Below are 15,264 nucleotides of genomic sequence, written 5' to 3'. Positions count from 1 at the left end.
GGCTGGACTTTCTTCCGGTTCCGGGGCTCCCTCACCCCTAGTGCTGATGCTCAGACAGCACTCAACCTCAGAACTCACACCGAATGTGCGTGAAGCGATTGCACATGGCCTGCCCTATTTACACAATTCTAATAGCAAAGGGTATGACTTCTCTGCTCGGCCAATAGAATGAATGAAGTTTGTTCCAAACACACTGTGAGCCCACAATTAGTCAGACGTTTGCTATTAAATCGATGATAGCACTTTTCAAATGGTTCCAAAGGCATGACAGGAGAGACACTACTCGACCTCAGCACTCACACTGAGTGCAAGCACTCCGATTGCACATGGGGTGTACTATTTACACAGTTCCGGTATCCAAGGGCCACAATTAGTCAGTCGGTTGTTATTAGATCGATGATAGCAATTTTCAAGGGCAAAGCAATAAAATGTTTCCAATAGCACGACAGCGAGACAGCACTCGACCTCAGCATTCACACTGAATTACAAGTAGACACAGAACTTACGCAAATACATCTCTGAAATTCATTACTGGGCACCTGGGGTTTGAAGGAGATAAGGGGGGAGCCGCCTCTGGAACATCCTGTGATTTGGGATAGGAGAAGCAGAGGTGATGCCAATAAATTACGTACAAGGTTGGGGAGGCAGCTTGTGTGAACCCCTGCATCTCGAATAATGAGAGGGGCTATGGTCTTATCAAAGCTGTGTTGGCCTTACCAGCTTACTTCGGTCGCGTCTCGAATGGAGAGGTGTACATCACGTGACAGTATCGATTAATTAATGTATCAATAAATTGGACAGCCAATCCTGTGGCTGGAGTCAAGAAGTGATGATGTAGGGGACCACGGTTTAGGGGAATGAGTTTCAGATAGTGTGTGGCCAATCGGTTCAAGGAATATAGGGGGGGCATTACCATGTTCTATTGGCAGTAGTCAATGAGTGGAGTGTCGTAGGCAACATTGTAAACTATATAACCACATTTTGTAATTTCCCACTTTATAAGATGTAACTCCTTGGGATGTGACAAGCTCTTTGTCACTTCAAATCTATGGAACTGTCTGATACTTTTTGCATGTAATAAATCATGTTTTCCCTTATGAAAAAGAGCAATCACTATTTGGCCTTTTTGATAATTTTTCTTGATCAGTTTTTGGGTCATTGGACCTCATTACGAGTTTTCCGGTAAAAAAGGAAATTACCGGCATGCGAAGATTCCGAGTCAGCGTACACATGCATTTTGGCATGCTGGAAATGCTAGCACTGGCATGCCGGTAACGGCTCCAAAACCTGATACCGGCATCCTCGATGCCACAGACACTGACTCTGGCACCAACGTACCGATAATACCGGCACCGGAAACAAAATCATTGTGCCGAACTGGAAATGCACTGGTGCCATCTTTAAAATGCAATCCATTGCAATCCTCATTCTGCAGGAGTCTAACAGGAAAACCAAGTAGATACCAACAAACTCAATGCATCTAACTGTAAAGGTAATAACTTCCCAGCACACTTAGTCAAACTATGTGCCCCTATTCTCACTCCCATTAACACCTCTTTCAATACGAATACAGTGCCAGCAAGTATAAAAGAAGCATGGGTAACTCCACTTCTGAAAAAACCCTCGCTGGACCCTACCATTCCCACAACCTACCGACCAATAACCACGGTCCCATTTTTGCTCTGCTCAAAATCATTGACAAAATAGCTTATACTCAAATTCAAACCCATCTAGAACGAACCCAGCTCCTGGGAGCTAGACAATCTGGATTTAGGCCCAACCATAGCACAGAAATAGAGCCTTGACCAACAATTCAGATGGACATCATCAGAGACACTGGTAAGCTATGCATACTGCTGCTGTTAGACCTATCAGCACCATTCAATTTAGTGGACCATGACAAACTATGTGCTACACTTGAAAATGATTTAGTTTCTCCAAAGATGCCACCCTCTGGGTAAAATCCTTTCTGGCTGAACGTACGTCTAGAGTGTCCATTAGCAAAGAGGCAGCAGATCCTATCCCAGTCCCCATTGGGGTACCTCAAGGTTCATGTCTTTCGCCCACCTCATATGATGCATATACTAAGCTCCTCTTTTCTGCATTGGATGCAATGGATGTCATCCACACCAAATTCGCAGATGACACCCAGATCCTCATCCCAATCACAGGAAATTATGATCATGACACTATGATCATCAACAAAATATATGCTATAAGACAAAACTTGATGGCTCTGAATAGTTTTTGCCTCAACAATGAGAAAACGGAGATTCTCATTGTGGGCTCCCATTTTAATATTAATTCCCTCCATTCAGACTATAACTCTATTAAGATAGATGGTACTTTAATTCCAGTATCAAAACAAGTAAAACCTTTAGGAGTCTATCTAGACGCCAACTTAACTATGAGGAAACATGTGAACGCCCTATCTTCCTCTATCTTCCTCTACCTCTTACACATCTAAGTTAATTGCCCTGAGTCGCCAGTTCCTGTCACCGACCATTTGCATCACTCTGGCTAGGGCATTAATACTGTCAAAACTGGATTACTGCAATGTACTCTTAGTGGGCACATCAAATACAAACTTATATAGGCTACAACTTATGCAAAATAAAGCATAACTAGCAGCTCTAGGGCTAAAGAAATCGGGTCAAATATCCAACATCAGGAGGGAGAACCACTGGCTACCTATCAAAGCCAGAATTATTTTTAAATCCCTGTGTGTTACACACATATGTCTTTTTAAGATAGAGCCCATCTACATCAATAACTCAATAAGTAAAAAAGAATCCAAGAGATCTCTTAGGTCGAATAAAAACACACTCCTGGAGAACTACCGTCACAAAAGATCTAGAGCCGGCGGCAGCAGTTTCCAAGTCATGACCCCAAAACACGGGAATGCCCTCTTTGTAAACATCAAGAATGAAAAATCATTCTAGCAATTCAAAAAACTGGTAAAAACTTGGTTGTTCAAGCAATTTTAGATAAGGATTTTCTAATGATGCAAAAAAATTAAATGTATATTACTCAATGTGCACATCAACTAATGTGTGTATTGTATATCATGTACTTATATTATTATAAATATGATGAGAATGTGGTAATATGTATATACCACAAGCTATGTAATCTTAATCCAAGATATCTGTAACTACACCGTGATACCCTAGGGTCTGGGCGTATAACAAATGTAATAAATAAATACAATAAATAAATAAACAAAGTAGACCATGTCAGCTAGGCAAGGCACAGTCTGTTCCCGAAAACACTGTTTCAGTGAGCAGGAGCTCAATATGTTGGCCAACACACTTGTGGAGCATGCAGATGTGGTGTTCTGCGCTGATCTGCCGCGGCCAGCACAACTCAGGAAAAAGGCCATATGAGAGGAAGTTGCCCGCAAAGTCTCGGCAGTGGGGACAACACCCTAGACCGCCCGAGATTGTCGTAAGACGTTGGACGATCCATGTCTCTGTGTCCTCAACCTCCTCGCTGCAGAGTGCAGCCAGGGGCTGACCACAGGAGGTGACGTGCCATCCCCCATCAAACTTACATCATGGGAGCAGACCTGCAGCACCGTACTCCACATGGAGAGCATCAAGGGAATAGGAGATTCAGAGACGGGAGCAGCAACATCTGATGATGATGGTGAGTGACGATTACCGTAATCCCAAAGTCACACCACACATCTTCATCCCCAATGCCAATCGTTAAGTCCAAATGTCAAGTAAGTGGCACCAGATCCCTGCTGCATTTGCACCCCCCGAAAGCCTTCTCCTACACAAGTACAATGTACCTGCCACGAAGACAATCAACAAACCCCACTGAGACACCCCACATGTCCCCTGTATTGCCGACACAAGTGCCATCTGCATGCACACACACAGACACATCATTGTCCAACTGCAGCCGTCACCACCGTGCCACCACATGACCAAAGCCACCACAATTCAGGATACACACATCACCAGCACCAGTTGCACACCTGTCTCACACACACCATGTCCATACACGCAGAGTAAACATCAATGCATCAACGTTCAGAATGGAACACATCATTTTCACAATCAAACTCCACATGACACCCAAGCCACTAGACACCGGTACCCCAGCCAACAGACACTGTGCACCACATGGCCGCACCACAATGATGCTCCCATACTGCATCCCCCCACATTCTTGTGTGCACCATGCAAGGCCCTCCAACAGGTCCATGACAATGCACATGACTCTGAATGTACTAACATCGATGTATGTCAGATGGATGCACACACATTAATAATGCCCTGCCTCACTGTCCCCCACAGGCACATCACCTGACAGCAAGGGTGAACTTGCCACCACACCCTGGTCATCCACTGCACGTTGCCGCCGCCGCGAAGACCCCGCCTCTAGCCATGAGCCAGCCACCTCCACGGCAAGAGCCGAGCATGCCAAAGCATCTACGGCCACCCCACCTCCCACCCAACAGGAAACACAGGCTGCCCAGCAGCCCCAGCACCCACCAACAACTTCCAGCCAGGCCCCCAGCTGTCCACTACACCTGCCAGCAAGGACCCCCGGCTGTCCACTAAACCTGCCAGCAAGGCCCCCCGGCACTCTACAACATCTGCGGCCCAGCAGGCACATCAGCTGGAAGAGCCAGAATCCCCAGTTCACAGCCAGCAGGAGGAGGCACAATCCTGAGTGCACAGACAGCAGGAGGAGGCACAATCCCCATTTCACAGCCAGCAGGATGAGCCAGACTCCCCAGTGTACAGCTAGCAGGAGGAGGCAGACTCTCCAGTGTACAGCCAGCAGGAGGAGGCATAATCCACACCAGCCAGGCAGGCGGGCATACATGCAAGACAAACAGATGGCTCCACATCACCCAGCACAGTGGAGGCCAGTGGGCCCGAGACTCATGGCGATGGTGGACATGGCAACCAAGCTGTGTTCACTCCCCCAGGCCCTCGGAGCCCACCTCCCTTGCCACTAGCAGGACTACGCCACATAAGAGACATCGGGGGGCATTCACTTGAATGGAAGGGCGGCAGCAGGCAATGCACGCCTTGGTGACCCAGTACATCACAGAGGTACAACTCACACGGCAGACTATGCAGGATCCATGCGCAACATGCGTAGAATGCTTGGCAGAGCCACAGAGGGTGTCTACCACCTGGCTAGGCCAGAGGGTAACGAAGTTATGTCAAAAATGGCAGAGTCAAGTGCATTCTGGGAAACATACTTAAAACTCCCATAACAACGACATTTTCAGAAATCATTGCATGCTTGGTATTGGCTACTGTGTCTAAATTCTCACAGCGAAATGCAATACTGAGTGCAAATTAAATTAAAAAGGGAAGTCTAAATCATATTAAAATGTGCATTTGTTTCATAGACAATATTCCTCTGAAATGTGAGTCACAATAGAATGCATCTGGTGGTTGCATGTTTATATTGACTCAAGGTATACACTGTTTTACAATCATTTTAATGTCTAAATATTTAAAATACAGCTTTAACACATTTCTCTTCTAGCAAAGCTTCCTTATGCATATTGAATCTATTATTTTGATATCATAGCTAAACATGGTTCATGTTTAACCCCTTTTCAAGCACTGCCATGGCAAAACACTGCACATTTGTAATTATTCTTTATAGTCTTTAATTCTTAATCTCGGTACAAACACTAATACAAATATATTTGATATATCTACAAGTTTACCAATCCATATTTAAGTAATTCTGTTTTGTATATGTCCCACATCGTTTTGTAACACAGATATAACCTCATATAAATACTGTGTTAATCACAAATTGTATTTATATTAATTTGAACAGTATCTGACAGGTGAATTTCAAAACCAGTACAGTACAGTAGTATCTATTAGTATGAAAATCTTACCAGCTGTTGTTTGTTATGTGTCTCCTTTTATAACAATCTTGTGTGTCTGAGAATATAAATAAAACTCCAATCACTATTTCAGCTCCATACATTGACTTAAATGGAAATAACCAAACGTAATGCCTAAACAAACATACCCATGTTTTCCTAAAGCAATCATCTTGGGGAAACATGTGTAATTTCTTGTCAGTTCATTGTGCATATGACAAGCACATTCATAACTAAAGTAACATGAAATCCAGTTCCTGACATTGAAGAACTAACATGATGATGTACACTCAGAAAAGGATTGGGGGGGGTTATGCTTTGAGGTCCACGCTCAAACTCAAAAAGTTATAATGTCCAAAATGGCGGCTCTAGAATGTCATGAAATCAGAAAAAAGTTTCGATGTTGAAAAGGTCTTTAATGTGATGAACAGCCGACACGTGTTTCGACCACTGGTCGTTCTCAAGGCAAGTACATTTCCTGATTTAGTATGAAAAACTAATAATTTGAACTCTGAGTGTCAGGTTGGTGTCTTCCAATTCCATATTGGTTAACAGAGAAAATAACTGAAAAAGCACTCTGTTGAATAATGTTTCTTTCCTTAGATGGAGTATTGATATTCCGCTGCCATTAGTAAAAAATGTGGTTCATTTCACCTTTTCCAAAATACAAGGGTTCTATCCCATGTGCTCTGGGTTTCTAACAGGCATAGCACGGAGTCACGGTGGATTCGCCGTGACTCGGTGCTATGCCGGTTAGAAACTCGGAGCAAATTATTAGTTTTTGGACATTATAACTTTTTAAGTTTGAGTTTGGACTTCAAAGCAAAACCCCCCCAATCCTTTGCTGAGTGTTTACTATTTACAGAACTTTGTGGGAGGTTCTGTGGGGAGTTTTCTGTCCGCAGCCAACGGGTTTTTCCTTTATATATGGATTCATAATATTAGAACTAGCAGTCAAATGAATTTTGAGAGTGGTTACTAGCGCGCAGAGTGATATACGATCCCACACGGTTCATTTACTAACATGATAAACATGATGATGTAATTTGCTTTGATTTCAATATACTCAGGTAAAGTGAAAAGAGTCTATATCAAAACGTCTTTGTTGTTAGGTGATATTATATTTGGTGTAGTATTATTCAAATTATGATCAACGTATTAAAAATCAAGTAGATGTTCAAGTTATTTATGTCCATTATAGCATTGTATGTGAAAAAAAGTGAACGCTGATTACCCCTCCCTGTGTCCGTTTGAATGGGTCTGTTCACCACAGACTAACCATTATACATTTAGGTTTACACTATATTTCCACATACAATTTCCTTACAAAAATTGTTTATTCAACACTTTGAAGCACAAATAAAAGCAACAATGTATGATTTTATAACATTTTTGATGTTTGACTTTTTTGATTTTCTTTACCAAATAAGAGTTTATCAAGGTGGGGTTAGAACGTGACTGTGGTCCTTATATGAAGTATACAACACATCTCTAAAAATAAGCATATAGAACAACCAAAAACTGACTAAAGAGTCATATCCCTCAAAACATACTTCTTGTTTTTTGATAGTGATATTGGAAAACAAAAGTCATATACAAGTCACACAAACAATTTTTATATGTATGGAGGGCCTTCAACTATGGTCTCCAAATGAATGACTCTTTGGTTAGGTCTCATAGATAGTCTACATATGTTTTGGCCTTTCTTTCTATAGGTGTTATCTCTAACACCTTTTCTCAGTATTTTTGTTGGGCCTTCTTCAGGACGAGCCAATCTTTATATTTGTGACTCAGTCACTGGACTCCCTTGGAATCTCTGTGTCTTTAGCACTATAAAATACACAAAACGAAATATTATAATGAAAACCAAAAACAAGGTTATAGTGTATGTGATCCTTAGTTTAGTGTGTTATCTCATGGTTGTGAACACTGACCTGATTTACAAAAAACATTTGGATTCGGGCATGTATGTCAAGGCTGTTTTCTTCTATCTTGAATGTACAGTTGTCTTCTTAATTTTATCTGCCAATAAGGGAACCGTATTGTTTTACTTCCATATTTATACTTTTTATTTATCTGAGTGTTTCAAAAAATACATTTTGTTAGGTAGTGACCTGATATTGCAGGTTGTATTCTAAATGGGTTTTTCGATCGTGCTTATTCTTAACCACAGTGTTTTTTCTTTTCCTTTGCTGTCTTCTTATCATTCACATATAGAAGCACAAATATGCATTTATTGGCCATGTCTTTCTAACTAAATTTTCTGATTGTCTCGTGCACATGTTGTGTGTTTTATATCTTTTGCAATAATTATTTCTTAGCAGTTGTAGCTAACCCATTTAAATGAATGGGCTCTCTACGTTGCATTTTGGAAAGTGTGCCACAAGTGTACATGGTCGCGTTTATATTAAGAACTAGTGTGTATTTGGTAATTCTCTATTTACAAGCAAAAGTGGGACCGGAGAATTTTATTTTTCTTACCTTGCGCGATGCACTGGATATAACATTAGTTCTCACTCCATCTGCTCAGATGTTTCGTTTTCTCAATGGGCCTCATTACACGGTAGGCGGTAGGGATTTAACGTTACCGGTAATGGAATACCGGTAACGTTAAATCCCCATGCCAATTACGACCCGGCTCACCGCTATTAGCGGCACCGCTAAGTACGGTGCCACTAATAGCGGCCAGTACGCGTGCGCGCGACCCTCCATCCCGTAAATAACGCCATGCCGCTAATAGCACACCATCACAAGCCAAGCAGACTTGCCAATAGCGGCATGGTAAAGCCCCCAAAATCTCTTACCGCCATGGTGCTAATACCTGCATCGCGAACCACCCGTTAAGAGAACGGAGCAGTTTTCCCACCTGCCACAGGTGGACACAATCAGCGGAGGCAATGGACACTGTTGCAGCACAAAAGGAGCACACCACACCCCTTCACACACCCCTTCCCACACCAAGATGGTCCCAATGCTAGCAGCATTACATAGGCTTAAGGACATGATTGCAGTGCAGTAGCAACAACAACAGGCAGCACAGAGGAGACGCAGGAGGAGGAGGAGGGCAAGACAGGCACAGCAAGCACCACCACGGCACCTAGTCATACCACAGAGGCAGCCACCAATCTCCAGGATCAGAGCCAGTCCATTTAACCTAACCCCTGAGCAGATACACAACCTGTACCGTCTGGACCGGGATACCATCACCAGCATTGTGGACATGATACATGATGACATTGTGAGCCCCATAGACATCAGAACTGCCATCCCCCCTCTACTAAGGATGGTGACCGTGCTCCACTTCCTGACCACAGGCACCTATTAGCATACAGTGGGGCACATGCATGGCATCTCACAACCAGTATTCTCACGCACGCTGAACCAGGTACTCGATGCCCTCCTAAGGCATGCACCTGAACACATATTAATGCCACGGACTGCCCAGGAGATTGCAAACACCAAAGTTGGCTTCTATTCACTGGCAGGCCTCCCAAGTTGCATTGGGGCCATCGACTGTACCCATGTGGAATTGGTGGTCCCACATTGCAATGAAGTCGTCTACTGAAACAGGAAGCAATTCCACTCCATCAATGTCCAAATGGTATGTGACGCAAACAAGATAATCACACATTGTTGTACCCGATTTCCCGGATCAACCCATGATTCCATGGTCCTGCGGAACTCAACCATCCCACGCTACATGGAGCGACAAGCCGGACACCGTTCATGGCTACTCGGTGAGTAGCAGGGGAAGCACATGGCAGTGTGATTGGGTTGGGAGATACATACTCCAACTGGGTGTGATTGAGGGGGATACATACTCCAACTGGGTGTGATTGGGGGGGAGATAGATACTCCATCTGGGTGTGATTGGGGGGGAGATACATACTCCAACTGGGTGTAGCTTGTCGTCTGTAGGACAAATGCACATACACATTTACGCCAATGTCCATCTGGGAAGGCCGCAATCTACCTGAGATGAACCGACATGCAAGTATAAGCTACACAACATAGCGAAAAATCTAGGTCTACAAACATCAAACATCCATCCACATCCACATTGCACAACATTCAACACCACAAAATACACAAGTCTCCTACATGCCGTCGAGACAGTCATACAGAATCAGCGCTGCACAACCACAATAATGCAATGTGCCCTTGAGTGCATGAAAAGGGATCACCCCTACCCATAGCATTGTACCACACACCTATAGCACCACTGAAGTGATGCCTCTCAGCATGGCAACATAAACGTTTGAATGGCAGTGCACTAGCAGTGTGGTACCAATTCTGCCTGGGCCCAGGGACACGTAAGAGCAGGCCTCACCCAGGACATGTCAATTACTTTAGGAGGCATCAATGGGGCATGTTCACTTGCAGGGTCGAGCTCAACTTTGTACATTGCAGTCACACAGATCGTCTGCATGCATGCTGTTAATTGTGGACTTCAATCACAATGCAAAGTCAATTTGTGTGATATGAACAGGCCGCTCTTGAGGTGAACAGTACCAGACCCCATTTGTCCCCCCATACAGGTGATGCCGGCTATCCCTGAGGAGGTGGCTGCTTACCCCTGTACGAAACCCACAGAACAGGCACGAAGAGGACAACAATCGTGCACATACCCGTACCTGCGTCGTGATCGAGCAGACTTTTGGCCTTTTGAAAACACGGTTTAGGTGCATTAGCAGGTCTGGTGGCGCTCTCCTGTATGGCCATGAGAAGGTGGCCAAGATCACCATGGCATGTGTCATGCTGCACAATATGTGTATCAGACGGAATGTGCCACAGCCCCCTGATGTAGAAATGGAAGCACCTGATGAGGATGATGATGGTGATGAGGATGCAGTTGACGGGGATGCAGGTCATGCAAGATTGGATGGCCAGGAGGGACGTGCATCTGATCAACCAAATTTTCTGAGTTACATTTTTTCTTTTTATAGGAATGGATATGGGTAGTAATGCACTGGTGTCTGTTTGGAAGCGCACAATGGACCCTGTCGCCAATAAAGTACACATACACAATGAAGAAGTCTAAGCCTGTGTATGGATCAAACATCAGTGTATTAAGAAATGTAAAGATGTAAGAGTGCATGTCCCCAAACATCCCACCACCCTTCCCCATCCCCTCACAACAGTCCAAAAACACCCTTCCCCCCACCTCCCACAAAAGTTCCTTATGTTTCTGGCACAATGTTGTCGTCCAGCTATACACGTGGAAGCTTGACCATGCATTCCCTGGTGGTGGTGGTGGTGGGAACTGGCGGTCCATTGCGTCTGCTATCCGTGAGGGGACCTCCCTAAATTGCACAATCTCCCCACACAGCCAGCCTGTTTGTACAGGCCTCCATCGCCTCCCTGGAGTGCCTGGCTGTCTCGGTAATCTCCGCCCTGAGACGGGCAGCCTCCTCCACATGCTGCCCAACCAGCACAGTTATGTCCTCTTGGCGCTGGCTGATGCTGGCCAGGTCGAGCGCACTGTTGCATTCTGGTGGTGTGGAGGCTGCGCCTTCTGATGTAACCAGGACAGCAGGTGAAGCCACCGATGGGCTACTGAAACCTCCCATGTTGTCCTCACCAGGGACACTGGACCCAGGTGTCTGCTGTGGTGATGGCTCAGAGGTTCAAGGGGGGTTGGGTGTGCTTCTCCATGTGGAAATCTGTTGTATACTCCACATCTGAGAGTGGTGCAGTGGCTGCCGCCTCTCCTGTGGAACTAGTTGCAGCTGAGGGTGGGCCCTCCGTGGCTGGGATCTGTGGTGGTGGGTTCACCTCAGGAGGTGGGGCAGTTGTTGGTGGTGTGGACAGTTGCATCTTGGCAGTGGCGCTCCACGGATGTTTGCCAATCTGCATGTGGACTCTTCTACCTTTGCCCCTTGATGTCGTGGGGGTGTTTCTGTGTCCTGTGCCCTTGATTTTTTACTCGCAAGGGGTGCCTGAGATGCAGTGCCAGTATCCTCACTGTCTGTATGTGAGCCTGTCGGGGACAAAGAGGGGGATGGTATTGGTTACAGTTCTATGTACTTAATGCAGTATACGTTAATAATGCACGTGGGCATTTGGACTTCATTGGTAATGATGCAGGTGATGTGTCAGTTCAGTGGCTCATCCATGCATGGTTGTGTGTGGCACTTGTCTCTGGTGATGTGTGCATGTGTGTGTGTTTGGGTTTGACACTGACATGGCCAGGGTTGTATGCATTTGTGGATGTTTGGGCATCCATGAGGTGATTCTGGGCTCACATTTGGGGGGACCTGAAGATTCACAGTGCATACTTTCATGTGTACACTCACCTCCATCTGAAGTGGTTGCCACGCCATGCTCCATTGTCCCGATTCCCTCTAATGATTCCACTCCAATGAGGTTGGCGCAGGTCTCTTCCCACTCCTTTAATTTAATGGGCGAATCAGATCCACCTGCTGTGGCAATGGACCTCATTAAGACCCTGGTGTTAAGGGTTTAACGGTGCCGTAAAAGGTGTCGGCGCCGTTAAACCCTTAACGCCTGATTATGAGGTCCCTTTGCGGGACCCGACCTTAACGGCTGGTTTTACCAGTCGTTAAAGTAGGGTGCCGCAAAGGGACCTTGGTGCTAAGTACGGTGCCGCAATTTGCAGCACCGTACTTAGCGCCTTCCCAATTCCCATTGAGCCCTACGGGGCAAAAATGGGAATGGGGAAGGGCCCATGGTGAATGGGGAATTACCACCCCGCCAACCTTGGAATGGGGCGGTAATTCCGCCATTCACCATGGCGGACCCCGGTATGGACAATGGTGCTAACAGCACCATGGTTTAGCGCCGGGGTCGTAATGAGGCCCAATGTTGTGGTTTGCAGACAGGATGCTTCTGACCCGGAGGCGGAGATCATCCCACTGCTTTCTGCACTCACGCACATTGTGGGTGGTGGTGCCCACAGCACTCACTTTCAAGGCAACCTGTGCCCAGATTGCCTTCTTTCGTATGAGGGTCTCCCGACGCATGTTGCTCGCAAAGACCACAGTGGCATTAGCAGCAAGGGTCTGTGTGAGCATTATTAGCTCCTCCGTGGTAAACTTTTCCTTACGCTGCCCGTCCGTGGTTTTTTAACAGCCTTAGGCATGTTGAGGGTGTCCCTGTGGGTTTCCAATTGCAAGCAACTCAAAACAGGTCCAGGGACAGAGGATGGCAATGGATTGTGTTTTTAAAGATAGCCTCCGTGCTCCTTCCTGTTCCTGTGCGATGACGCTATTTCCGGTTCCGCAATTTAACGGTCACCGCTAATAGCGGTGACCACAATTTGCATGTAGCGTGAGGGCTGAGGTGCTATCTGCACTTTCGTCGAAGCCGGTAAGGGACTTTTTGGGGACTTTAGCGGCATGGGCTATGCTCGTGTCCGCATACTCGTAATGGTACGCTATTAGCGCCCTCTTGCAAGGGCGGACACGTTAATAGCGCCATGCCGGTAATTTGCGATTTTTACCGCACAACGTGTAATGATGACTGGCTAACATGCGGAAGTTTCCGCATTGGCATTTATTTCATGTCAGGTGAGCGCCTAGGCATATACCACTTGTTGTGTGTTTTAACTACTGCACTGCTTTTTTCGCACCGTGGATTTCTATGTATAGAAACATTCACCATGTTTTGAAGGTCTTCCCTTCACATTTATTTATATTACGGGAACATCAAACCGTATACCACGTATTATGCATTATGACTGCTGCAGAGCATTTTTTATATTTCCTGCGTTCATTTTGTATGGAGAAAATGTGTGCACCATCTTTTCATGCAAAGCTTCACTGATGAGGAACATATAGGTTGCAGCTTGGCTAATTTAACCACTTCTATGTGTATCTTTAAATGCATCAGATTCTTGTATAGAAACAAGACTTCAGGATGTGTTTTAAATTTACATCTCTGACTTATACTGCATCTTCCCGTGTTTCTTGGGCATATGTTTTGTGTTCCATCTAGTGGTACAATATTACATCTAGTAGTGCAATATTAAATAGGTGTCCTGTTTTCACAATTACATAAATAGACTCCAATCAACAGAAGAATTCAAGCCATTTTTTAATGTGTCTGGATTGTAAATCCAGTGTTGTTCAAATTTTTTGAATGCAAGATCTCGATTGCCGCCTCTTGTTGGTGTTTTCATTACCTGAATGACAAAGCAAAATATATCTGTGGGTTTGTATTTATACTGTATAAAGTGTGCTACTAATGGTTTGTTTGCTACTTTATTTATTACACACAATCTGTGTTCATAGATAGGTTTTCTTACCTGTCGTTTGATTTTGCCAATATAGATTAAATTACACGCGCACTTGATACCATAAATTGGTCATTGGGTCATGCAATTTGGGAAACTATTTAGTTGCCACTCTTTACCTTTCAGTTCTATAGATTGTATATCTTTTGTGAGAGGGCAAACTGAACATTTCCCACACCTAATGTGACCTACAACCAGTGTGAGCCCCCATAAAGTTGCTTGTCTTGTTTGTATATTATCACTCCTTGGGTAGGTACGTACCAGTGTATCCTTCTGATTTTTTTGTCATTTAAAGGTGAATCTTGGAGATGCCAGATTGAAATCTGGTGTTTTTACGATGTGCCCATTTTTCTGGATAACCTTTCTTAAGCAGTTACTTATAGGGCTAAAAGGAGAGACACATGTTATTTTGTCAAGATTAGTCTTTTTCGATGGATTTAAACTTGTGTCTCTGTTTCATGTTGGGCCCTCTTGTATGCTGTTTGCACAACTTTTGATGGATACTCTCGATTTTTTTGCCATGATTTTAAGGCTTTACTAAGTTGTTCAAAATCATTTGTCTGTGTGCAGTTTCTGCATATTCTGAGAAATTGGCCTATCGTTAGGCTATCCCTCCAGCTTAATGGGTGGAAGCTATTAATTTGAAGGAGCCGGTTTTTGTCAGTTTGTTTTTTAAAAAGTATGTTCTCCAGAGTGCCATGCTCTGATTTTAAGATCTCTAGATCCAGAAAGGGTATTCTATTTTTAACATGGCTCATGGTGAAATTAATATGTTCATTTTGGCCGTTGAGCTTGTTCTGTTAGTGACCTCTTCCAAATCATAAACACATTGGGCCTCATTACGAGGTTGGAGGTAGCCATGGTGCTATTAGCACCATGGCTGCCTCCAAACTCGCTCTGACTCCGCCCTGGTGAATGGAGCAATTACCGGTGCATTCCAAGGTTGGCGGGACTGGTAATTCCCCATTCACCAGGGCCATTCCCCATTCCCATTTGAGCCCTCATAGGGCTCAATGGGAATGGGGAAGGCGCTAATAACGCTACCGCAAATTGCGGTACCGTTATTAGCTCTAGAATCCCTTTGCGGGTCCCGTCCTTAACACCTGAAAAAAACAGGCGTTAAGGGAGGACCCGC

The 15,264-nt window shown here is 44.8% G+C and overlaps 1 protein-coding gene across 16 annotated transcripts in view; it reads right to left on the bottom strand.

Moving 5' to 3' along the window:
- CMKLR1 (chemerin chemokine-like receptor 1) overlaps positions 1 to 15,264 on the bottom strand; it is a 669,482-nt gene that overhangs the window by 349,867 nt on the left and 304,351 nt on the right. For 13 of the 16 annotated variants that reach the window (XM_069619471.1, XM_069619467.1, XM_069619468.1 and 10 more), the window contains one exon: positions 5,888 to 5,933. The exons of the other annotated variants lie outside the window; for them this stretch is intronic. The gene's annotated coding sequence lies outside the window, so the exon portion shown is untranslated. The remainder of the gene's footprint in view (positions 1 to 5,887; positions 5,934 to 15,264) is intronic. 16 annotated transcript variants of the gene reach the window in all.

This window comes from Ambystoma mexicanum, chromosome 10 (assembly GCF_040938575.1).
Source record: "Ambystoma mexicanum isolate Mex_15411 chromosome 10, UKY_AmexF1_1, whole genome shotgun sequence".
Classification (NCBI taxonomy): Eukaryota; Metazoa; Chordata; class Amphibia; order Caudata; family Ambystomatidae; genus Ambystoma; species Ambystoma mexicanum.
Note: the sequence above shows the minus strand (reverse complement) of the source record. Positions and strands in the feature narration are given on the sequence as shown.